Source organism: Hylobates moloch, unplaced genomic scaffold (genome assembly GCF_009828535.3).
Source record: "Hylobates moloch isolate HMO894 unplaced genomic scaffold, HMol_V3 SCAFFOLD_9, whole genome shotgun sequence".
Classification (NCBI taxonomy): domain Eukaryota; kingdom Metazoa; phylum Chordata; class Mammalia; order Primates; family Hylobatidae; genus Hylobates; species Hylobates moloch.
The window spans coordinates 107,769,267-107,796,573 of NW_026652284.1; the positions used below are offsets into that span (position 1 = coordinate 107,769,267).

The window sequence follows — 27,307 nt, forward strand, 5'->3', positions numbered from 1 at the left end:
TTGGTTGCAACAATTATTTGGCAAGCATAGTGCTAGGTATTGGTGAGACGGAGATGACAGACTGTATAACTGAATGCTCAGAATAATTAAGTTAAATTTATTTATTTTATTTTATTTATTTATTTTTTTTTTTGAGATGGAGTCTTGCTCTGTCACCCATTATGGAGTGCAGTGGCTCAATCTCGGCTCTCTGCAAGCTCCGCCTCCCTAGTTCAAGCCATTCTCCTGCCTCAGCCTCCCCAGTAGCTGGGACTACAGGCACCTGCCACCACGCCTGGCTAATTTTTTGTATTTTTAGTAGAGACGGGGTTTCACTGTGTTAGCCAGGATGGTCTCTCCGCCTGCCTTGGCCTCCCAAAGTGCTGGGATTACAGGCATGAGCCACCGTGTCTGACCATTAAGTTAAATTTATTAATAATTAACAAGTATGTTAATTAATATTGAATAAAGGAAGTTTATTTGGGCTTCAGTCTTTCTGTGCTCCTCACAATTACAAAAATACAGTATACCCTTCTGGTTCTCAAGGAGTTTCCAATGGAGATCTCTGATCTGGAGTGCCTCTATTCATTTTTGCCCTGAAGGTAGTCAGTGAGGCTCATCAGAAATTTTCTGATTCTCTTCCTTCCAGATACCTCCTTATGCTTTTGAACTCAATTGTTGCCATGGGCTTGATTTGGCCAGTGAAATGTAAGTGAAAGCAATGTTTGTCTCTTCAGGTAGAAGCTGAGAGCCAGGGCTTACTTTTGTTTCATTCTCTCTTCCTCTTGTCACTTTCTAAATGGTAGCGGCCCTATCAGCCTGGGTCCTGGAGTGAAGAAACATAAAGTAACACTCTCCCAAATTGCCCATAATAGACATGGAATAAGGAAGAAATAAATCTTATTATGATCTCAAGTTCTGAGAGCTGTTTGTTACACAGCATAGCATAACCTAGACTAACTGATTTTTACCTCATCTACCCATTTACCATTTACCTAACTCTAATCATCCTTCAGCTCTCTGCTTCATGGTTACCTCACAAGAGCTTCATAAGATGCCAAAAAGTTCCAAATAGTTTCCAAATCTTCCTCAATATAATGCTTATCATGATATTAAGATTGTTAACTAATTTATTTATAGCCCATGATTGGTTATGAGCTCCTTGAGAGAAGAGTCTAAGCTTCATACACAATCTTATCTTTAGTATACAATGTAGTGCCTGATACAAAGTGCTATGGTTTAATGTATGTGCCCCTCCAAAATTCATTTTGAAACTTACATAACACTAGTAAAATGTGAGGCCTTTTGAGTGTGATTAGGCCATGAGGACTCTGCCCTCACAGATGAGATTAGCAACCTTATAAAAAGACCAGAGGGAACTAGCTAGGCGCTTCTGTCCTACCTCTTCTCTTATGTGAATACACAGAGTTCATCCTTTTTTGTCCCCTTCCACTGCAGTGAGGGCACAGTAAGAAAGCTCTGTCTTAGAAGGAGAGAGTAGCTTTCACCAGACACAGAATACACAGAATATACTGATGCTCTAATCTTGGACTTCCCAGACCATATAACTGTGGACAATAAATGTGTACTGTTTATAAATTATCCAGTCTCTGATATTTTATTATAGCAGCACAGATAACTAAGACAGAAATTGGTACCAAGAAGTGGGGTATTCCTATAACAAATACCTGAAAAATGTGGAAGTGGCTTGAAATTGGGTAATGTGTAGAGACTGGAAGAGTTTGGAGAATCAGACTAAAGAAATAGCCTGTATTTTTGTGAACAGAGTATTAAAGTAATTCTGGCGAGGGCTCAAATGAAAACAGCTGCAGAAAGAACCTAAATTCTCCTAGAGACTAAGTGGTTGTAAACAGAATGTTCATAGAGATACAGACAGTGGAGGCCATCTTGATGAGGTCTTAGGTGGAAATGAAGAACAAGGCATTGGAAACTGGAGGAAACGTCATCCTTGTTATAAGTTGGCAAAGAACTTGGCAAATGGTGCCCATGTTCTAATGTTTTGTGAAAGGCAGAAGTTATAAGTGATATACTAGGATATTTGGCAGAAGAAATCTGTAAACAAAGTGTTGAGAGTGCTGCATGACTGTTTATAGGAAAAAATGAGAAGGGAGAAACAACTTAAAGACAGATCTTATAATCAAAAGGGAAGCAGAACTTAAAAGAGTTGGACAATTCTCAGCCCAGCCATTTTCTTGTAAAGAATGGAAAGATACTGTTTTGGACAGAATAATCCTAAGGGTGTGGTCAAGTGACTATTTGACAAATAAATTAGTATACCTAGAAAGAAGCCAGATGCTATTCCATCAAGACAATGGAAGAATGACACCGAAGTCATTTCAAAGATCTTGGAAGCTGCCACTCTCATCACAGGCCCAGAGTGCCAGGGCCCTGAAGGCAGAACAATTCCATAGGTGATACCTTGAGGCTTCACCACCCAGGACTGCCTCAGGCTTCTGCTCCACTCATTCTGTCCCAACACTCTTTGTCTGTCCCAGCTGTAGCTCCTCAAGTGCACCCAGGAGTGGTTCAAACCGCTAGTCCAGAGAGCATGAGGTAAACTATGGCAGCATCCATGTGGTGCCAACTGAGCAAATGCTCAGAGTGCATGAGCTAAGCAGGCATGGCTACCTCCTCCTCGACTTAAAAGGATGCTTACAAGAGCCTTGGGGCCTAGGCAGAGAACTGTCATAGTGGCAGGGCAACCACAGATAGCCCCTACTAGGGCAATGCTTAGTGGAGCCACGGGGGCAGGGCCACTTCTGAGACCCCCAGCCTGTAGAGCCACCAGCATGCAATGCCAGCCTGCAAGAATAACAGGTATGTGACTCCAACCTGTGGAAGCTGCAGCATAAGCTGCGCCTAGCAAAGCCACAGGGATGAGGCTGCCCAGAGTCTTGCGGGGACCAACCCATATCCCAGTGTGTCAAGAAGTCAGGAATGGAGTCATATAAAATTATTTTCAGTCCTCCAGATTTGAGTGTTATTTGCCTTGTTGGGTTTTGAATGGGAGTGGGACCTACTACTCCTTTCTTCTTTCCTTTTTTTTCCCTTTTGGAATGGGAATATGTATCCTATGCCTGTCCCACCACTGCATTTGAAGCACACAACGAAATGTATTCATTCTATCCCAATAATTCCAAAAATCTTAATTCATCTAGCATCGATTTTAACTTATAAATCTAGAGTCTCATTTAAGTATCATCTAAATCAGATATGGGGGAATTCTTCTCCAGCAGAGTCTATGAAATCTGACAAGATATAGGTATCTATATGTCCACATATGTAACTATAACTATCTGCTGAATTCATTCTCTAACCACTTCTATCAAGTCACTGTGCTAAAACTTCTTACTTAATGCTCATTAGTGTTACACACACACACAAACACACACATACTTGCTGCTAGATTTTACTGTCTTGGTGGGTTTTACTCTCTTCCTGCTAGATAAGGGGTACCTTAGGAAAGATATACCTATCTTAGAGTTTGCACATCATCTGCATTATTGAACGTAAAGTAAAAGCCAAATGAGGGAAAAGAGAAGTTTACTGTGTCATGATCATTGTCTTACCTGAAACAATTAGGAAGTCACCGTTCAGCTTTCCAGGCTATGTAATTGTCATATATCGTGAATGGCTGATAACGGGTTGAATCTGTGAGGTTTTCCCATAGAGGAAAGGGAAATACTGATTCTCACTTTAGCCAACAGCAGTTGTCTCTAACTCTCCCATACTGTTGAGAAGAACTTAAGAACTATTTTACTGTGGTCTTTTTCTTATTTATTTATTTAGAGACAGAGTCACACTCTGTCACCCAGGCTGGAGTGCCGTGGCGATCTCGCCTCACTGCAACCTCTGCCTCCTGGGTTCAGGTGATTCTCCTGTCTCATCCTCCCTAATAGCTGTGATTACAAGCATGCACCACCATGCCCAGCTAATTTTTGTATTTTTAGAAGATATGAGGTTTTGTCATGTTGGCCAGGCTGGTCTCGAACTCCTGGTCTCGTGATCCACCTGCCTCAGCCTCCCAAAGTGCTGGAATCACAGGCATGAGCCACCACACCCAGCCTTTAAGAGCTATTTTATTTCCAATGCAGAATGGAACCTCAACACCATCACGGATGAGTTCCAGATTCATGACTTGAGGCCTACAGCGGACATCAGACACAATCTAACTGAGCTCCTTCACTGTAGAGATGTGGGAAAGGAGGCCCAAGATAGGAAAGAGACTTGCCCAAGGCCACACATCTGGTTAATGGAGAACAAAAAACAATACTCATTTCTCCCAACCACCATTCCAGTGGGAGTTCCAGGTCCACCCTGCCTGAGAGCTTCATGACCACCTCCAAGATGGCCCAATGCTGCCCTTCAAAAGGGATCAGTACCTGGGCAAGCTGATGGTGAATTCATTAGAGGTGAAATAAATGCTTATAAAAGGGAAAATGGAGACTTGTAATTCTACCTCTTGATTCAAAGAAATCCTTCCATTGGGTCTAGAGCGTTCATAAATCTCTATAATTTGAAAATTGAACAGCACAGTTTTCTATGAACAAGTGCAAAAACAGGGTCAGAAGTTAGGAAAATTGTAAAGATGGGATGTGACGTTGCTGCTTCCCTAATCTTTACCTACAAAACCTCTCCTTGCTCTCTTCTATTCTATCAAATCCTAGTCTCAGACTCTTCATTTACACTAAGATGTAAACGACTGACAGCAAAATGGCCACTTTCAGGGGCATTTGGAGACAAAGGGATGACATTGCGATTATTGACCTATCACACTGGGGATATCAGAGCCAGAGAGAAGACATAGAGTCTGAAAAGAAAAGCTGTTCCCACAACAAAGAATTATCCAGCCCTAAATGTCCATAGTGCAGAGGTTGAGATATCCTGCTCTGGGTTACAGAAAGTTGCATAAATTCCTAGCATGAATCATCAGGTGGGCACCTTGAGAGCAATCTGCCATCTCCATAACTTTGTACCTTTGCCTTTTTTTCCATAAAGAAAGGGTCTAACCAAACCATGCTTATGACCAGCCTCAGCCTCCCATGAACTGGCACCATTGGCATCCTGGCCCCTGTGTGTTTGCACAGTGCCTGCTACACGCTTTCACTAAATACCTCTCAACCTCACAATAATTCAGGGAAAGGAGATAGTATTGTTATTCCTACCCCACATACAAAGAAACAAAGGAGGCAATTTACCAGGTTTTCACAGGGAGGAAGAGGAAGGGTCAGAATTCCAATCCAGATTGATCCTAGCTCCAGAAACTAAACTATCACACTATCACACTTCAGACAGGAGTGCAGATTATCAAACACTAACTATTTTAAGAAATGTTCAGGGGCGGAGCAACAGCACAGGTGCCATCCAGTGCTGTTTGTGGAGGATGTATTCGGAGGCCACATCATAGGGCAAGGCATTTCTTCCTAGGCTGGGTATGATAGGTAGAATAATGGCTCCCCCAAAGATGTCCACATCTTAACCCCTGTAACCTGTGGCTATTACCTTACACCATGAAAGTGACTTTGCAGATGTGATTGAATTAAGTGCCCTGAGCTGGGGAGATTTTCCTGGATGAATCAGGAGGGCCGTATGGAATCACAAGGGCCCCTATAAGAGGGAGGCAGGAGAGTCAGAGTCAGAGGAGAAGTGAGGATGGAAGCAGAATTTGTAGGGGTATGGGCAAGAAGCCAAGGAATGCAGATGGCCTGTAGAAGCTGGAGAAGCAAAATGGATTCTCTCCCAGAGTCTCATAAGGAGTGCAGTCCTGTGAACACCTTGATCTTAGCCCAGTGAAGCTGATTTCCAGCTTCAGACCTCCAGGACTTTAATGATAATAAATTTGGGTTGTTTTCAGCCACCAAGTGTGCGATAATTGGTTATGGAAGCCATAGGAAGCTAATATATGAGGATTGTTACGTGAAGTATAGAACACACAGTCCAACTTGAACTTCAGATAAACATCGAATAATTTTCTAGTGTGAGTATGCTCCATGCAATATTCGTGTGTCCTGTATTTTCATTTGCTAAAACTGGTAGCCCTAATCAGCTTCCCCCTCCCACTCAGCCCCTGCATCCCCAAAGCCCTTTTCCAGGTCTGCTCTGTTACAGTGGTATCATTACACCTGCTATTCTGGGGTTAGTCTATGACTCAACCAAGCGAAATTGTTAAGGCCTCAGATAAATAGCTCTGAGGGAAAGTTATTATTCTATACCATTGCCTATCAATTATTTATAGTTTATAATGCAATGCCATTTGTAATGGGTAATATGTTTTCCTATTGTGTTGTAATATCATCCAACTCATCAGAACAACCATTGGGGAGATGGATTGGCTTGGTGCAAATAGCAGTGCCTAGTAACAAGCTGTGTGCATTTTTAAACCTGGAAACCACTGCTCTTTCAGATAAGAGGAAACTCTTCTTTGAATTCAAAGAGAAGGGTCCAAGCTACCTTTGCTGACAAATTGATTTCCTGAGAAGCGGGGCAGGAACTAGGGCAAGGCAAATGTGCGCAGGGTACAAAAGGTAAGGAGGCTCTTCATTTCAGGTGCCGACCCTGCACTTGGAGAATGTGAATGTGAGTGCTGCTTTAAACCTTGCACCCTGGGAGACTCACTTGCCTCACTCTAGTAGCGACCCTGCTAAGAAAACTCACATCAAGCCATCAACAAAAGCCAAAGCTAACCTAGCCTCTTTACATGGCTTATGGGAAACTGAGGCCCAAAAAGATGTGGACCAGCCAAGACTCAATTTGCTTAGTGACTAGTGGACCTAGTGGTTGCTACTGCAGCATCTGCTGCATCTGCCAACACCTACCCACTGAGTTTCAGCCAGAGGCTTGAGGTTTGCACTGCCCTCTCAGCCCTGGGACCAGGCCCTGTCTCAACTGGATTAAGCAAATCAGTATAATTTTGTATCCCTGATCCCAGTGATTGAGCACTTAACTCAGTCCTAATCCAGTAAATAGGTTGTATGTCCCTGGCCACAGTGGTTAGCTCCAGGATATACATGTGGGGCAGGGTGAAGCTCATGACTTTGATTCACGGAGAGAGAAAATGATTCCTCTTTCCTTTGGAGGGTGTGGAATACAAATAGAAAGTCTGGAACTGCTGCAACCATTTATTACCATGAGAAAAGCCAGAATGGAAATGAAAGCAATCATATATAGAAGGGAAAAGGTGAGAGAATCATAAAGGGAAACCAGATTCTTCACCAACTCTCATCTAAAGGACCCACTACCTCTGGACTATTCTGTTACATGCACCAATAAATTCAGATTAATATTTAATCCAGTTTGAGCTAAAATATTGTTACTTGTACAAAAGAGGTTCCTAACTGGACAATGACCTTAGAAAAGCCAAGTTCTACAGCTACACTGCCCCATAGAACTTTCTGCATTGATGCAGCTGTTCTATATCTGTGCTGTTCAATACAGTAGCCACTATCTGCATGTGGCTATTGAACATTTGAAATGTGGCTAATGTGACTGAGAAATGGACTTTTAAATTTTGTTAATACTAATTCCTTTCAGTTTAAACAGCCACACAGACCAGTGGTTACCATATTGGTCCTTGCAGCCCTACAAGCTTCTTTTCCTTCATTTCATTTGTTGCCTCCTCCAGAAACCAGCTCCAGATCCTTTCTTTCCTCCAGAGTTGGTTAGGCTGATCTTTTCTGTGATCCTATAGCAACTGAGCATTCCTCTAAAATTGTGATTGCCTCTCGTAGAATAATGATCTTTTACCGTGTGTATCTCCCACGTTTGGTTGAGGTTTTAAAAGGCAAGGCCCATTCCTGTGTCCAAGCACTGAGCAGAAGCATTGCCATGGTGACTTTTGAATTGGATGAGGTAATCTGTGGCCCAAATGTGTACCAGATGTTGAAAGGCTTTGTAGCTTTTAAGAACGTAAGACAATATAAAAATGTTTGTTATCATTATTAGTTATTGTTACTATTTCTGATTGTTAACCTTGATCCACTTCTCAATTTGCTATGGGAGTCTCAGTCACTGCCCTCGGATGACTAGAAATTTGCCCAGCCTTGTGACATCTGTGACCATCAGTGTCAGGCTCACTGGCTTCTTACCCCTCTGCTGCCTTGACTTTCTTTTTCTTTTCTTTCTTTTTTTTTTTTTCCTTGAGACGGAGTCTCGCTCTGTCACCAGGCTGGAGTGCAGTGGCGTGATCTTGGCTCACTGCAACTTCCAACTCCCCTATTCCCTGGTTTAAGCAATTCTCCTGCCTCAGCCTCCTGAGTAGCTGGGACTACAGGCACACACCACCACTCCCAGCTCATTTTTGTATTTTTAGTAAGGACAGAGTTTCACCATGATGGCCAGGACGGTCTTGATCTCCTGACCTCGTGATCCGCCCACCGCGGCCTCCCAAAGCTGCCTTGACTTTCTAGCTCAAATGTCCTATTTCCCTAATTATCTGGCTTACTCCTCTTAGTCTGCCACCTACACACTTGTGGGTGAGAGAGGAGGAGCTGGAAGACAACGCAGAGCTGCAGTTAAGGCCATTGCAACTGCCAGGGTGTGCTATGTGGCTTCGGCATGCTTAGAAGCCAGTATGGTTTGGCTGTGTCCCCACCCAACTCTCATCTTGAATTGTAGTTCTCATAATTCCCACATGTTGTGGGAGGGACCCAGTAGGAGATAATTGAATCTTGAGGTCAGTTTCCCCTATACTGTTTTCATGGTAATGAATAAGTCTCATGAGATCTGCTATTTTTATAAGGAGTTCCCTCTTTCACTTGGCTCTTATTCTCCCCTGCCTGCTGCCATGTAAGACATGCCTTTCACCTTCCACCATGACTGTGATGCCTCCCCAGCTCCCATGTGGAACTGTGAGTCCATTAAACCTCTTTTTCTTTTTATAAATTACCCAGTCTCGGCTTTGTCCATATTAGCAGCATGAGAACAGGCTAATACTGAAGCCTCCTCCTCGAGATGTGCTTCCTGATCCCAGGCCTTTAAACCAGGGGAATTCATCAAATTCATTCATCTCCTTAACAAATGTTACTGAGTTTCTAAACTGTATCAAGCATGTGATGAGGCACTGGGGTTCTGTCAGTGAAAAAGACAAAGTTTCTGTCATACGAAGCTCACATTCTAATAGCGGAGACAGACAGAAATAGTACACTATATAAATAAATGGCTACAGTAAAGAACAATAGAGTGTGGGAATAGAGAGTAAGCAGGCAGGTAACTGCAGTGGTCCAGAAAAAAGCAATGGTGACAAGGTCCAGAGTGGTGGCAGGTGAGACAACAGAGTGTTATCAGATTTGAGACCGGGAACTTCTTAAGAGTCCTTTTTCTTTTGCCCTCGGTCTCACTCCTTGATTTATTCCAGCTCTGCCGGATCAGATCTTGTCTTTACATGCCCCCACCCATTCTCAGATACCCTCTGTGCCTTAACAACTAATATCCTGTTGGTTCTTTCTAGGGAATAACTTGTACTCAGCTTCTGGGGTTCCCTAGGGTTTTCCACTGGAATAAAATTTTCTCCTAGCTGAGCCCACTGTCCAATTAAGAATCAGACAAAATTTAGGAGATGCAAGTCACTTCTCCTCTCTGGATCTGTTTCTTCTTGTGCAAAGTGAGATGTTGCACAAGATAATCTCTGGTGCCCCTTCCAATTTAATATAATTATAGCCTATGTTTTGAAGAATAAAAATATAATAAGAGAAGGGAGAAAGAAAGAGATGAGGAGTGGGGGGAAAGAAAGGGGAGGAAGAGGAGAAGAAGGAGAAGCAGGAAAAAGGGGAAGGGAGAGGGGGAAGGAAGAAAGGGAGGGAGGGAAGAAACCTATTTGTAAGGCCAAGTTAAAAATTCAGTGCCACAATAAATACTTCGGTGTGAGGCTGTAGAAAATGGCAAAATGAAAAAATCTTGGCATGTAAACCCACAGGTGACTCCTAGGCTAAGAGAAGCATCTTCTACCTCCTGCACTTCCTGATCCCCATCCCATTAGCATTTCTGAAATGCCTGGAAAGATGCTCCCTAGCAGGGTGGAGTCAGGAGCCCGCCGTCTGTTCCTTTCTCATTTAATCTGAGCATAATCTGGTGCTTTGGGCTGTGGAGTGGATTTCTCTCTCCAGTCTGTTTCTGCCTGTCCTGTCTTGAGGTGCACTAGGCGGGGATCTCAAGTGTGTCCTTGGCCTGCAGTGGGGACTTGTGCATCTGAAGGAGCAATCAGGCAGGGGCCTGGGGCAGCCTGCTCCATAACGATGCCCTCATTCCCAGGAGCAAGACTGAATGCCAGTTACTCAAATCCCATTACTGGCTTTCTGCTTCAGTCATTACCAAGAGTTTTTCATATCTACTGGTGTTCAGGAAAATATTTCTATTTTCAGGAGAAGCAACTCTGCCTTATACGCGAAAATTAACCAGAGATTCTATTATTGCTGCAAATTCTTGCCTTGTATTGCATTTTATTTAGGCTTTTAAAAATCCTTTGTTTATGCAGTTTGTATCGGGGTATTTTCTGGCTTACAGGTTAGTAGAGAATTACGGAAGATTCAAAATTTCAAAGATTCTCTAAGGGGGAAGTGGTCTATTCCAGTATGGGCTTATATTCCAGAAAAAATAAAAAAGCGTACTCCCAGAAAGATTTGTCTGGGAAATGATTGCAAATGAGAAAACTCACTCAGATGTGAGAAATGATACCACCCTAGACTTTCAGGCTGGGCCCTAAGAATGGCGACATGGATGTAAAGAAGATTGCCATGAGTCGCCAGCTTGCCTGCTCCTTCACATGCTTGAGGTTCCCAGTGAAAGCTGAGAAACATGAAATTACTTCTGAATGTGCCCACAGACAGGACAGTGTAAATTGTAATGACAGAGAAAAAGACCTGCTGCAGACCTCCTTGACGCGATCCTAAGTGGGCTTTACAGTCGTGTGGCCCCAATTTGATCAACTTGGGTCAGCAAGCTCAAAACTGGTCTAAGCCAGATTTTCTTATTTTTTTCTACCCAGCCCTTCTACAACAGGTCTCTACAACTAGTGTCTTTTATGACCCAGTGCTGCTTTCTGATTGGGAACATACCAAGTTCAAGGTCCCCATGTAGTCCTACAGTATTCACAATAGGAATAATGACATTTTCCATGCAAGGAAAACATTTAATATCTTACAATGCACTTTCACACTTAGTGTCCCACTTGACCCTTACAACAATTTCATGGGGTAAATATTTCTTTCCATGTTTATGAATAAAGAAATTGAGGCTCACATTCTGTTAAAGCCATTGCTATGGCCTTAATACATTCTGTTATGCCTCCAAGAACACACAAAATCTGGTGGCTGTTCTGAGAGCTAACAAACTCTGGTTTAAGTCCTAACTCGGCCATTCTCTAACTTTGTGACCTCAGGCAAAATGCAAATTTTTTTCTGCATCTCAGTGTTCACATGCGATAACTAGAGGGAAAGAGTACTTGCCTCATAGGGCAGATTCTTCATTCATTCTACAAGCATTTATTCAGCATCTACTATGCTCTAAGTTCTGGAGATACAGTAATGAACAAAACAAAAGCCTCAGCCTTTGTGGAGTTATGTTCTACTTCGGAGAGACAGAAAAGAAAATATATTGCATTTGAAGGTGATAAATACTAAGAAATATAAAACAGGGAAAGAGAATAGGGAGTATTGGAAGGAGGAGTTCAGTTCAAATCAGAATGACAAGGAAAGACTGCAATTGAGAAAGCAACATGCAGTGAAGACCTCAAAAAGGAGTGAGGGGCCAGGCACAGTGGAGGAGGATTACTCTTGTAATCCTCGCACTTTGAGAGGCCAAGGCAGGCCAAACACTTGAGCTAAGGTGTTGGAGGCCAGCTTGGGCAACACGGTGAAACCCCATCTCTACAAATACAAAAAAATTAGCTAGGTATGGTGGTGGGCTCCTATAGTTCCAGCTATTCAGAAGGTGGGGATGGGAGGAACACTTGAGTCCAGGAGGTCAAGGCTGCAGTGAGCTGAGATTGTGTCACTGCACTCCAGCTTGGGCAACAGAGTGAGATCCTGTCTCAAAAAATAAAGGGAGGAGTGGGCGGTGAAAGAGCAAGCTTTGTAGGTATCTGGAAGAAGAGCTTTCTAGGCAAGAGGAAACAGCAAGTTCAGAGGCCCAGAGGCAAGACACTGGGAGGGTGGTGCCTCTGTGTTCCAGGAACAAGGAGGCCACATGGCTGCACTGGAGTGAGCGAGGGAGAAAGAAGTAGGAGGAAGATCAGAGATGTAACTGATAGTGTGAGGATGGGGCACTAATTATGCAATGCTTTATGGGACCATTACAAGGACTTAGGTTGTTTTCTCTAAGAGTAATTGGAGGCTTTTGACGTAGGAGTGCCATGATCTGACTTCAGTTTTACCAGGATCACTCAAGCTGCTATGTCGTGTTAGACCGGAGGGATCAGGTGTGGGAGCCAGTTAGGAAGATGTTAAATGTTCTCTAGGAAAAGAGGATGGTGGTTCGGGCTGCAATGGTAGCCACTGAGATGGAGAAATGATAGGAATTGGGTTTTATTTTGAAATCCAGCCAAGAGGGTTTGCTGATGAGTTCTATGTGAGTGGGAGAGAAGGAATGGGACTACGAGTTTCTTGGTCTGAGTAACTGCTTTTCACAAGAATGGGAGTATAGAAGAAGTAGCTCTGCAAGAGTGAGAAAGAACTGAACAATGAATGTATATTTTCTCCAGCTATACAGTGTCCAGCACAGAGTATGTGTTCCATAAGAGGTAGATATTACTATTAATAATGTATCTGTTCACCTGGTTAAATATTTCTGCAGACCTTTGCCCTACATCCAAGCACTCTGAGGAAGCACATGGTCAGGCTGTTTTCCACCAGCAAATGGACCACAGAATCTTGGTACCACAGTGGTTTTAAAAGCTCATTGGCTACCCAAAGCCCCTTTGACCCATCAAACATGCTCTGGACTGAACACCTTTGCACAGGCTGATCTCCCTCTCCACCCACCCTTCCTTCCTCTCAGCTTCTCAATACAGGAAATGGACAAAGGCACAAACTGGAAGTCAGTGCAGATTCAAGCTTTGGTTTTATTCAGAGAGTATTCCTTAATGCTCACAGAAAATCTAGCCCAGCTTCTCCTATTACAAAACTGGAAGCTGAGGACTAGAAAGATGAAGTGGCTTGCAGTTTCCCCATCAGTATGGTGAAGAAACTGTATTAAATAATTCCCAAGGATTCTTCTAGCTCTCACATGGTTTCAGGTTTTCAATAAACACAAGATACAATAAAGAACAATCAAAATAATGACCAACTGATTTCACTTTCCTTCATTACCCTCATCTAAGCCACCAGCAAATTCTAACTCTTCGTCCAAAATAGATCGCACTCTGTCACTCTTTTTTTTTTTCTTTTCTTTTTTTTTTTTTGAGATGGAGTCTTGCTCTATCACCCAGGCTGGAGTGGAGCGGCGCGATCTCGGCTCACTGCAAGCTCCACCTCCGAGGTTCACGCCATTCTCCTACCTCGGCCTCCCGAGTAGCTAGAACTACAGGTGCCCGCCACCACGCCCAGCTTTTTTTGTATTTTTAGTAGAGATGAGGTTTCGCCGTATTAGCCAGGATGGTTTCAATCTCCTGACCTCCTGATCCGCCCGCCTTGGCCTCCCAAAGTGCTGGGATTACAGGCTTGAGACACTGTGCCTGGCCACTGTCACTCTCTTTTTATGGCCACCACCATAAGACAAGCCACCACCATCTTGAAATGAACAGCCAGAGCAGCCTCTAACTGGCTTCTTCCCTTCCTTACCCTGGCCCTCCTACTTGCTATATGCATGTGACAGTCTGAACGATCTGTTCAGAATTTGAACCAAATGTATTTACTTTTTTTCTCAAAACCTACCAGTAACTTTCTATCATGTCTTATCTTGGCCAATGAGGCCTTACATGACCTGGCCCCCATTTTTCTCTTTGACCTGCTCTTGCACCACTACCCCCTTATCTACAAGCCTCTCTGACCTTCTGCCTGTGACTTTGATATTCCAGGCACTCAGGCTCCTAAGAGGGCCACCCCACCCACAGTGATTCCCACCTCTCCGTATTCACATCCTTTGTGTAGGCTGGACCTAGTGCTTTGCCTCTAAAGAACAGAATATGGCAAGGGTGATGGGATGTCACATCCATGATTAGGTTGCAAAAGAGTGTAACTTCCATCTTATTGGCTTTCTCTCTCTCTCTCTCTCCTTCTCACTTTCTCACTCAGATGAAGCAAGTTTCCATGTTGTGAGCTGCCCTATGAGAAGGTATACTTGCTAGGAACTAAGAGTGGCCTCCAGCCAACAGCCAACAGGGAAGTGAAGCCCTCAGTCTAACAGCTTGGGAGAAACTGAATTGTACCATCAATCATGTGAGTGAGCTTGGAAGCTCTTCTATCCCCAGTCCAACCATAACAGGACTACATCCCTGGCCAACACTTTAATTATAGCTTGTGAGAGACCCTCAGACAGAAGACTCAGTTAAGCCAGGCCCAGATTCCTGACCCATAGAAACTGTGAGATAAAAAATATTGCTTTAAACCATGCAATTTTGGAGTAACATATTACACAATAGACAACTAAAACACCCTCTCGGAACATTTTCTCTTCTTTTTCTCTCAGCCAGAAATTCTATTTCTACTCAGGTCTTCCAATGGTTGGCTCTATCATGCAGCCTCTCAGCCCAGATGTCCCCTTCTCAGAACTTATTCCTTAGCTAACTCTACACTCAGCCTATTACTCTGTTTCATTATGTTTATCCACTTTTAACTGCTGAAAAGATTTTATTTATTTACTGATTTACCTGTCTTCTCTATCATAATAAAAGCTCCTCAAGAAGAGGAACCTTCTCAGATATGTTCAGAGCGGAATCCCAGCTCCTAAAATAGTGCCTGGCACAAAGCTCCCTTCAATAATTACATGTTGAATAAATAAATGAAGAAATTATGACTGAAAAGGAGTCAGGGGTGGGGGAGGAATGGAGATGCTCTACCACATGGTTTTTTTAAAGCTCTAGGACATTGGGCCAGCATTTGCTCTCCTGATTTATCCCATTTGTCTGCTTGAGTACATTTAAATTTTGAAGGACCCCAGGTTGTTTGTTTCTTTCAAAGATTACCCCCTAACTTCAATTTTCCTGCTTGAGTTTTCTGCAGATCTCAGCTGAATTTCAGGGTGGCAAAAACCCACATCCTCTTCCGCTGACTCCACCTTTCTCTTCTCTTCTGCAACCCACCAACTAGTTTCAACACACCTTTCCTTCTGAGTGAAGAGCATTTAAAAGATTGTAAAGCTTATTGAACTCTTACAACACCATATCTTTATCTGTTAAGTACCAATGACTCAAAAATAGAGTAGTCTCTCCTAAAATTCATGTGGTTTTACAAATTAAGGAGAAAGTTCTAGGCTCAGTGTGGATTGCCAAGTGGTGAAAATTTGTTATGTATCTTTTGCAAGTACCTGCTTTCTTCCCTTCTACTGCCATTTTGTCCATAGCTTGAAGGAATAGAGTGAATTATATCCCCATATTGTCACAGAGAATAGGGAATAAAAGATCATCCCATTTTTAAGGGCCCCTCCACAGAAAAATACCCAAGGATTTTGTGTTTGCTTTATTCTTAAATGCGACCCATAAATGAGAACATTCATCCAAATGTCCAACTAATATTTGAAAAGGTGTTTCATTGCTAATTTCATTAGTAATCATGGGATGAAAAATAAAAACACTATTACACACTCCAAAAATTGACTTAGATGTGAAAGATTAGAAATTCTAAGTATGGGCCAGAATGTGGAACAATGAAAACTGTCATACTTCTGGTCAAAGTGTAAACTGGTACAAGTATTTTAGAAAACTATTTGGTATTATCTACTGAAATTTAATATAATACTATGACCCAGCAGTTCTAGGTATATATCCTCAGAAATGTGTGCACATGTGGACCAAAAGACATGTACAAAAAAGTTTATAGCGGTATTAGTTACAGTAGCCCCAATCCAGTAACAACAATAGTTCTAGTTCAACAATAGTAGATGGATAAACAAATTTTGGTATATTTGTACAGTGGAATGCTACATAATAATGAAAACAAACTACTACTATATATAACAATATAGATGAATCTCAAAGACATAATGTAGAACAAAAGAAACTAGACACTTGAAAATGCCTAAGGTATGATTTGATTTATATGGAATCCAAAAAAAAATAAGACAAGCAAACTTGGTTACCTTTGAGGAGAGGGGAGGGGCTGGATATGGGGTGATATGAGTGAATTAGGGGCTCCCAGAGTGCTAGCAATGTTCTATTTCTTTGACCTGGGTTGTGGTCAGTTTGTCATAATTTAGTGACTTGTTCACTTAAGATTTGTTCACTTTTCTGTGTATTTGCTATAGTTCAAGTAAACAGTTTAAAAATTCAAAAAAATAAAAATAAATAAAAACAAATAAATGAAGACATATGTCAGTTCAATACCAAAACATCAATAACATGTCTGGCAAAAGGCAAGGACTATCGAAATGGGTAACAAAGCAAAATCTTCCCTCTGCCATTTTCAAGATACATGCCTATAACACAACACACAAAATATAGTCAAAGATATTCATCATATAATATTCATGTTAGCACAAAATTCATTTAGATCTAAATGTCCAATAAAAGAGGATTGTGAAAGTACATTACAGTGTATTTCCACAACAGAATACGACATCACCAATAAAACTCATGTTCTCAAAGACTTAGTAAAATGCTCCTGATACCTCGGTAAATGAGATTCATTCAAAGTGAAACATATAACCCGAGCCCTGTTTGTATGTCCTTACACTTTCTAAAGTAATTTTTGTCTTCAGTTGCTCTCTTTTCCTTTCTCCCTTCTTTGTAGCTTCTGTCCTCCCTTCCTTTGCATTGTCCTCCAAAGGAAATCTCATTCTCAGCAGCCATGATTTCATGAGACAAGATTAGGAGAATGGGTAGCGAAAGACTGGAATGCAAAGGTAGTAAAACTTTAGATAAAATTCTTTCTTGTTGGGTATGGTTTCAGATTCTCCTCTATTATGGAAATTCTAGATAATGAGCAAAGAAGCAGCAAATTTAAAAGGAGGCCAGATACTCACGGACATAAAGATGGCAGCATTAGAAGCTGGGGACTACTAGATGGGGGATGGAGGGAGAGAGAGGGGAAAGAGTTGAAAAACTATTGAGTACTATGCTCAGTACCTGGATGGTGGAATTAGCCGCACTCCAAACCTCAGCATCATGCAATATACCCAGGTTACAAACCTTCACATGTACCTCCTGAATCTAAAATAAAATTTGAGGAAAAAAAGAAGGCCAGAGAAACTCTTCCTTACTATATTTAAAAGAAGCTTAAAATAGGGTAAGAAAGGGTTATGGGAGACTTACAAAGAGGTGAGGATAATTTGGGATAGGTTGGAGAATCCAGAAGCTATTATGTAGATTTTGGGTGTGGAAAGATAGGAGAGTAATAGAAACAAAGGTTTACGAAGTTTTACCATGGTTTATGAATTACATTCCACTTAACATTATTTGAAGACTAGAGGTAGAGCCTGTATTTTTCCTAATATTATCTATGGCTAATTGAGTAGTGATTCTTTGAGTATCCATGAACACATGAAGTCCTAGATTATGTTAAGAGCATAAAGTAAGACATTAAGGTCATAAAAAAAGCTTGTCATGAAAAAATCCAGCAGTGGTTATTTCTCTATAGTGGAACTAGAATTAATTCATATTTTGTTCTTTATATTTTTTGCAATTTTTCCCAAGCTTTCTTATATAAGAAAGTGCATGACTTATATAGCCCAGAAAATGCATATATAATATATATTATTCAGAAAAATGTTCCAATAAACATACTATTGTCTGTCCCTTCGATTGCTGCTGGAAGAATGTTTGATAGCGAATCAGAAAAAGAAAGAACAGAGAAAGGGCTCTCTGAGTATATGGGGTGGGGATGGGAAAGGAACAGCCATGGAACCCCTCCCACCATGGCCTCAGACTTGTTCACAGGAGAGCAGTTTGACCTAAGTAGTTTTGTAGAAGGCATTAAAAAAAATTGCATCAGGCTGGAAGCGGTGGCTCACGCCTGTAATCCCAGCACTTTGGGAGGCTGAGGCAGGTGGATCACAAGGTGAGGAGTTTGAGACCAGCCTGGCCAAGATGGTGAAACCTTGTCTCTACTAAAAACACAAAAGTTAGCCAGGTGCGGTGGTGGGTGCCTGTAATCCCAGCTACTTGGGAGGCTGAGGTGGGAGAATCGCTTGAACCTGGGAGGCAGAGGTTGCAGTGAGCTGAGATCATGCCACTGCACTCTAGCCTGGGCAGCAGAGCAAGACTCAGTCTCAAAATAATAATAATAATAATAATAATTGCATCAATAAAACAGCAACTTGCAATAGAAATAGTTATGACGTCTGTTTCATAAGTAATCAAAAGATCTGTACACAGAATTTGATGTGAATGATGTATCTACAGAGAGCCAGTAATTTAAGTGCACCCAGAGATGAGTGCCTGCCCTGAATATACTCCTGCAGATGCTGCCAGGGGAGGAGCAGTATGGTCTGGAAAAAGCATGGACTTGCGTTCTTTGAAGTTAGACAAGCCTAGATTTGAATCTCGGTTTTGCCACTTACTGGCTATGTGACTTTAGTCAAGTTATTAATTGTTTTTGTGTCTCCGCTTCTCCATCTGTAACATGGATTTAATTAAGTCCATATCACCTGGGTGCTATGCACAATAATTGAGAAATGGGATTATATAATATACATTTAAGCACTCAGTGGAACTCTGAGAAGTAAGAGGTGCCCAATTAGCTTTATCCTTACTGCCATTCCCACTTATAGCTCCCGCCCACCACCACATCTCTTCTGCCCTGCCCCAAAGTTCTCAAAGCAAGGGGGGCTGGGTGGGGATGGAAGGAGTTGGGGGCAGGGAAGGAGTCAGGGAGGGAAACTGATTGGAGAGATTATTTTATCATAAAATAATTTTCCTGCCAAGTTCCTCACTTACTCCTGAATTTATTTTTCCTTTTGTGCATAGATAAATGTATGTGTTGGTGTATTCCTGTCTGAATTTAGAGGCATTTCTTAAAAAGTCATCCAGTGTCATATTACATTAGTTCTTAAACTCCACATACAAGTAAGCATTCCAGAGCACTCATGTGTCTTGGGATGTACCTTTTATCAAACAATCAAGAAATTATAATAAGCAAATCTGATATAATCTTTATGAAGTGCCAGAAATATGTCTAAATTTTTTACCCTACAAAGTAGGCGCCATGACGATCTTCATTTTGTGCATGAGGAAATTGAGGCACAGAGAGGCTGAATAACCTGACCAAGATTATTCATCAGGCCAATGTCAAGTCTGGATTTAAGCTCAGAGCAGAAGTCAAGAAAGTGCGGCTGGTGAGCCAAACACAGCCCATCAGATATTGTACAGAGAGGACTTCTGTAGCCAGCCTTCTCCTCCTCAAGGTCGCCTCATCATCACTCCCTTTCTCTGTTACTGATCCTAGTGTTCTGTTTTTATAGCTCTCAGAACCCGATCCTATTTATGCACTGACTTGTGTATCATCGTGTATACATACATACATTGTATATTGTATGACTTGAGTTAAAAATAATTTCTACCTTTTTTTCTCTTTTCCCACACTACACTGATGTTTTTACTTTTTTAAATAAATATATATTTAATACAGTCCCTGACTCACAATGGTTTGACTTACAATTCTTTGACTTTACAATGGTATAAAAGTGATATGTATTTAGTAGAAACAGTACTTCAAGTACTCATACAACTATTCTGTTTTTCACTTTCAGTACAGCATTGAACAAATTGAGATATTCAAAGTTTATTATAAAATAGGCTTTATGTTAAATGATTTTCCCTAGCTATGAGCTAATAGAAGTATTCTGAGTGTTCTTAAGGTAGGCTAGGCTAAGCTGTGATGTTCAATAGGTTAGGTGTATTCAGTGTATTTTTGACTTAAAATGATATTTTGAACTTCAAATTAATTTATCAAGACATAGCCCCCATCACAAGTTAAAGAATGTCTGTAGTTATACAATAAAATTTTCAATGTTTCCTCTTGGCCATCCAAACCTAAAATATGTACAACCCGTTTCTTTACAAAAGAAGTTTGCTGCTCCCTTATCTAGTGTATCTTAATTGCTATAAATATTCCCTCTCATTACATGCAGTTGCAAGCACAATCTGCAACCCACGGCGATAAAATTATCAGTTATCAAGCAGGAAGGCATCATCATCATCATCCCTTCCACTGTACAGTTGGTTTGGGGTAACACAAGCAGCATTGTATGCAGGCATGGTCTGCCAATTAGTAACACAAACGCTGTGGGCTCTCAGGGTCTATCAGTAGCTAGGATAGGTGCTGAGGCAAATACAGTGGTAGAAGACGCTACCTTCATCCTGAAGATTTACCATCAAAATATCCCAAAATAGTGCATTAAGAGCTATCCAAGTCTTTAGGTGAACTAAACCTTCAGCCAAAATATTCTCTAGTAGATTATCAAGCCACCTAGTGAGAGAGATAAATCAGACAGACAAATTTCTGTGTTTGGGGGGAAATTTGTCACTCACTCTGTGCCTCAGTTTCCTTTTCCATACAGTGGGGTTGGTGATGACATGTACCTCATGGAGTCATTGTAGGATTTGACTGGGACAATAGATGTCAAGTAGTTAGCACTTTAAGTAGCTGAGACATAAACCCTTAATAAATGTCTAGTATTACTGGTATTGCCCTAGAATTTCTTAGTGGTAGAACAAAGAAAGCTTTATTACTTACTTTCTACAGAGTAGAAAGGCTTCAGCAAGATTATAGTCACCCTGAAATTGTACTAAAATTTTATATTTAAGATGCATTTTTCTGGGGAGGGTTTCTGTAACTTACTTCAGATTGTCTGAGAGATCTGGAACTCAAAAATATTAAGTGCCACAACTCAAAATGATATGAACTGTGGGAGATTCATGAAGGCTTTCGGGAGAAAGATGTGTGCCTCCCCAGACATGTCCCCTCTGATGCACCACAGAAACCTGTCAGTTGGTACTGATCTACCCTCCTCCTCCTCCTTCTCCTATACAAACACACACACACACACACACACACACACACACACACTTCATCCTACTCTCCAGCATTCAGGGAAGAAAACAGAGGCAAAGGTTGACAGCTGCATCCTTGCAGTCACTGCCCTTGGGACTTCTGTAGCCAGTCTTCCTCCCTCAGTGCCCCCTCATCATCATTCCCATTCTCTGTCAACTGATCCTAGTGTTCTTTTATATAGTTTTCAGAAACTGATGCTATTTATGCAGTTACTTGAGTATCATTGCCATCTACTATTTGAATATAGGCTCCATGAAGATAGGAACTTGGTCCGTCTTGCTCATGACTGAATTCTCAGTATTTGGCTCAATAGATATTTGATCAACAAGTAAAAGAGACCCCAAAAATCCCCAGAAAATTTCAGTTCAGCTTGCACATGAACAATGAAAGGCAGCTTGAGAATCTTGACTCTACTATGAATGCCAAATAGCCTGCTTAACCAAGGTTGTCCAAATTCAGCTAAGGGATGCATCAGGATGGACACCATGAGTGTTTTGTGTGGAAACAGAGTGAGGGTTTACCTATCATTAAGCAACTTGTGAGTAACGAGTGTATAATATCCAGGATGTTTTGACATTTGGGCTTCTTACATCTGACTGCGGCCACCTCGGGCCAGTACATAACTTAGGGGTAGGGTAGCTACGCTTATAGACCTGAAATTCTAGTATAATAATAAGACCAAATATCTGAATTAAGACAGTCATAAAAATAATCTTGGGTTTCTTTAATTTGTTCATACATTCAACAAATATTCATGGAGCCTTGTTATGCACTAGGCACTGGGAACTGAGCTGTGAACAAAACAGATAAATCCCTATACTTGGGAGGTTTACATCCAAGTGGAGAACTAATGAGAAATCCTTCTCCTCCCCCAGTCCTATTCTCTAATGCCCTTCAATATCTGATTTGATCAAATTTACCAAAAATACTTTTTGCACAATGCAGCACACTCACATGCCCCTCATATATAGACAGTGCATCAAATGTGTTATGGTTGACAGTAGTTGTTCTCAACCAGGGGCCATGTTGCCTTCTCTCTAGAAGACATTTGTCAATGTTCGGAGACACTCTTGGTATCACAAGAAGGGGGTTGTGCTAATGGCACCAGTGGGGAATGCTGCCAACCATTCTACAATGCACAGGACAGCTCCTCACAACAAAGAATTAACTGGTCCCAGATTACCTAAGTGCTGAGGTTGAGATGCCCTGGTCTACAGTCAATATCCAATAGCCAGAGCCAAGCAGCAGTTATACTTTCCCTGATTTCCTTTAATATAATAATATCCAGCATTAAAGAGCTATTGTAGACATTGGGAGTTTTCCCACTGCTCAGAACTTTTTAAACACCCTTCCTTCATCTAAGAAACCTTTCACATCCGCAAGGTAGAAACAAGAAACTCACTTTCCCATTCTCCTTTGTAATGCTCCACCTCAGCCACACCAACCACAATGAGTGAGAGTATCACTGAGAAGTGAGCAAGATGAGAGAGCCAATGCTGGGTACAAACTATTTTTTGGCTAGAGATGGCAGTGATGGCCGGAAGTGGGATTTCTGACATCCTGAGCCCAGAATGTGAGCTGTGGTCTCTGTCCTCAAGAGCATCGATGGAGTCTGTACTGGTGCATTCCCATTGTATTGTATGGATGTGATCCTTCTCCATAGAGCCTCCCAATGTGACTCTCCAGCCATCCTGGAGACCTGAAGCACTAATATTCTTCAAAAAACTCTTTTTTCCCCTAAACCCACTTAATGGGTTCTGTTTGCATTGTCTCATAATAACAAGCAAAAAAAACTGTTTACAGTCGATAGGAAATCTAAGAAGGATGGACTCACAATTCACCTAGAACTCACTCACTGGGTTACACTAATCATCTTATTTTGGGGTAAAAACCACCTTGGCTACTAACATAGTAAAACACCTTAGTGTGTACTGCATGAAAAGGTATTTCAAAAATAATGTCTTCAACAACAGCAAAAGAAGAAACCTTGTCCTCTGTCTTATCAAATAGCCAATGCCTTCATCCAGCCAGTTTTTCCCCAGCTGTAAATACAACCTATGTGCGTATGTCTCTATTTTGCAAGCACAGGAAATAGGAATCATAAGCCACCTGTGCTCCTTTCATATCAAATTAAAAGGGAGAGAAAAAGATTGAAAGGAAGCGCATGAAAACAAAACCTCCATAAAGATTTTAAAGTCAGACTGCCCTTGAGCCAGCTTGAAGGTTGGTTTAAGTGGACTATGATGCCAGCTTGCGAGGACATGCTCTACCATGGGAATGGAGAGACGGTCCATGGAAGATGCACCACCTTCATCTTGTATTTGCCACTGTGGGAGAAGACTGACCTGTTAGCCTTTTCTGCTCACCAGTTCATCTTTTGCTGGGAGAGAGAATTCTGAGTGCAGAATTCTTCACATTATCCATGCAGAACTAGGAAAATTCCCAAAAGTTATGGGTCTGTACAGAGTTAGTGTCACAGTAAGAATCCCATTGCCCAAGCAATAAGGTCTAAAATCACTATCTTATTCAAAGTAACAACGACCACTTACCTCATGCTTCATATGTGCCAGATACTTTTCTTACATTACTTTGAATCTCCATAGCAATTATTTAAGGTAGATAATATCTAGAGATGAGGAAACTGGGGCTCTAGGAGTATGCATGATTTGTCCAAGGTCTCACAGCAATATCTTAGTAGAGTCTGTCTAGAATCAAAGCCAATTTGTCTTTTTGCCCTATCATGATTCATCTCTACTTCACTCTAACTCCATCCTAAAAACCACCTTCCCGATCCACTATATAAATGAATGATAGCACCACACTTTCAGTAAAAGGATCTAGACATTCACCATCCCCCTATCATCCTAGCAGCAACTGCAATGCTTGGAAAATAGTCGAGGATTAGTAAGGGCTTGTCAAATGAGACACAGTTTCTTGTTCTGACCCTGACATGAAACAGGTAATCAAGTAAACATATATTTTATATATATTCACTTCACTTTCCTAGGCACTAAGTTCCTTATTTATAAGACAATGGTATTGGGCCAAAAGTCTAGTCTTAAAGGTTCCTTTCAAGTCATTTATTGAAAGTTTGTCTGATACTTTTTTTTTTTACTAAACTTTATATATTCCTTAAATACACACTCAAAGAAACATGTACAGGTAAATACAGACAAGCTCTATCTAATGGTAACTGTCACTCAGTATATAAAGACATCTTCTCTCAGAGAAATTGGCCACATGTTCTTTCTTTAGACAACTGCTCATCATGTCCTTTGACTAATCATAAGCCAACACTAAGAAGTTAAGAGTGCCAAGAAAAGGTAACTGTGTTAAGTTGCATTTGTATTTTTCCAAGTATTTACTCTCCCCTTCTTTCATATCTATAAGAGGATTATCCATCCCCACCCACTGGCATGTGCTTACAGTGCCTCCGTGAGGGGGGTATATCTGTTCTTCTTCACAATGAATTGATCACATGCCTTGCTTTGGCCAATAGAATGTGAGTGGGCATATGATGTGTGCATGTCTGAACAGAAGTCATGAAACAATTGCCTGGTACTGATTTATCTCCTGCTTTTTTTTTTCCTTTGGTGTTAAATTGGTATGTGCGAGATAGAGGTTGATCTTTCACCTTTGACCTGGTATTGAGAAGGCACCTGAGGCAAAACCAGAGCTGATCTAGAGTTGACATACACAGTGGACATATAAAATGAATAAAGGATAAACCTTTTAGATTGTAAGACACTGTAATTTGGAAGATGTTTGTTACTGCAGCATAACCTATCAAAGGCTGACTTATAAATAATATTTCAGATACAGTCAATTCTCACTGTTCACAGTAGTTATGTTTTATGAAGTTTCCATGGATACTGAATTAGTGAACACTGAACTAACGTTCCTAGGTAAAATAGGTTAGGTTCCCGTGAGCTCTGGTCAAAACATTTTCATCATCCAAGCGATACATAATCTTGCTTTATGTGTGTTTCCATGTAAAGACACCTTATTCAATATATTTTGTTGATTCATTAAAATTAAACTCATGGCCAGCAGCATTATAGCTCATGCCTAAATGAGGCTTATCTAACATGTGTATCTTTTCCATAAGACATTTCACAGTCTTCTTGCACTTAAGAACACTACACAGCACTTCAGCACTATGCTGAAATGGGGCTGTTTTAAACAGAAAAATCACCACCAACAAAAATTAGCCAGGAGTGGTGGTGCACACCTGTAGTTCAAGCTACTTGGGAGACTGAGGCAGAAGAATCATTTGAATCTAGGAGGCAGAGGTTGCAGTGAGACAAGATTGCAGCACTGTACTTCAGCCTGGGCAACAGAGTGAGTCTCCATCTCAAGAAAAACAAAACAAAACAAAACAAACAAACAAAAAAACACTTCATCAAATAGCATAAAAATGGGAAAAATGTGGTGCTGAGTAGATTGAAAGGGACACTTGTTACAATGTGAGAGCTGAAATGAGATAGCAGAGGCTCACCTTGTTTACCCTCAGCTAGGATCATGTGTGTCAGCTGACTTAGATGTTTTGCCACCCACTCTAAGCATGTCCAAGAATCACTGTAAAAGCACCATGAGTTTTGATTTGGGGATTTAAGTATGTTTTAACAAGTAGGTGAGTTCACAAATATAGAATCCATGAATAATAAAGATCTACTCTACTTATATGTGCCACATCATTAACCCTCGTAACAATCCCAAAAGGTGAGTATTTTTATCACCATTGTAGAGAAAAGTAAGATTCTGACGGTGAAATAATGTGTCCAAAGGTATAACTAATTCGTGATAAAGCAAGGATTTAAAGGTTTTTAAAGTCATCCAGGTTTGCACGGCTCCAAAATCACAATACGGCTCTTTTCTATGCCCCATATTGTCTCCCAGTAGAAGGAAAGTTGATACGTGGCACCAAGACTCAACTGCTCTGCCTGAATTTCAGGGCCCTGCTTAATCTGATTGCTCATGGTATTTTCCATCTCCATTCAACCCATGCTCACCAACACCCTCCTCTTCAGTGAAGAGATTCTTTCCTCGGATTGTGCTCAGCCGCCATTTTTAGTTCTACTTTGACACGCAATATGCTCTTCTGTCAGGCATCTGGTCCACATTCTCAAGGCTGGTTGGAGAAGCTTGGAGATTATTTGGTCCAATCTTGATGCTTCCAGCTCAGACCCAGAGAGGGTCAGTGATTTTCCCAATGTTAGTGAGAGTCTGAGTAAGGACTTGAACACAGATTTGCTGACCTTGGGGCAATTATCCCTGGGATTGTTTCACTTTTCCTCCCACCCCAAAAGCAATTACCTTTAACCTCAGAGCAAACAAATGAGGCAGAGGAGGGGCGGGAGTGGCAAAAGCAAATCATTACCACTCAGAGGTGTTTACAAATGATTTCAAAGGGTTTTTAGGAAGGAGACAGAGCTGATGACTTTGTCGGTCAAAGAGCCTCCTGTTCTAAAAGAATCAAACAAACCATTGAAGAATAATAGCAGAGACCTTCTGGTCTTTGAATTCATACAGCACCTTTCATCTCTGAAGCTCAAGGCTCCTTCCAGACATTATCTCATTCTTCTTCCCAGATCACCAGTAGAGAGTAGTTGCAAGTATTGTACCCATTTTGCTGATAGAAACATTAAGCCTCAAACGCAGTAAGAGATTTGCTCAGAATCGGAAAAATCAACAACCTTATTCTGCAGAACCAGGGTTAAAGCTGAGAACTAGAATCAAAACTTAGCCCTTTCAAATCTTATCCTAAGCCATAGAAGTAATGGTCTAGAAATGAGACTGAAACAAAGGGGAAAAGACGACTGGCATTTGTTGAAGATGTGTTGTGTCAAATGTCTCATATTAAAGATATCACGGGTCCTTGGTATCCATCCTGTGAAGTATAAATTGTTATCTTCACTTTTACCCACAGACAGGGAGACTGAGGCTAAGAAAGTTTCAGTAAGAAGGTACTCAAAGGCTAAATAGCAGAGAAAAGATTTGACCACAGATATTCATAACATCAAAGCCAGCATCATTGATAAAACTGCAGAAAGTGCCTGGTATTTGCAGAAGACTATGCTAGGCCCAATAAGCATACAGTGAAGCACAAGATGAAGATGTAGCAAGAACTTATTATGCACCAGGCATCAGAGATCCGAAGATAACTCGGACAT

General features: G+C 41.3%; 1 long non-coding RNA gene across 1 annotated transcript in view; it reads right to left on the minus strand.

The window, feature by feature from the left end:
* Window positions 1-436: 436 nt before the first annotated feature.
* The window catches only part of LOC116812713 (uncharacterized), a 44,152-nt gene continuing 17,281 nt past the window's right edge, over window positions 437-27,307 (minus strand). The window contains exon 5 of the long non-coding RNA XR_004370761.1: window positions 437-805. This is a non-coding gene — a long non-coding RNA (uncharacterized LOC116812713). The remainder of the gene's footprint in view (window positions 806-27,307) is intronic.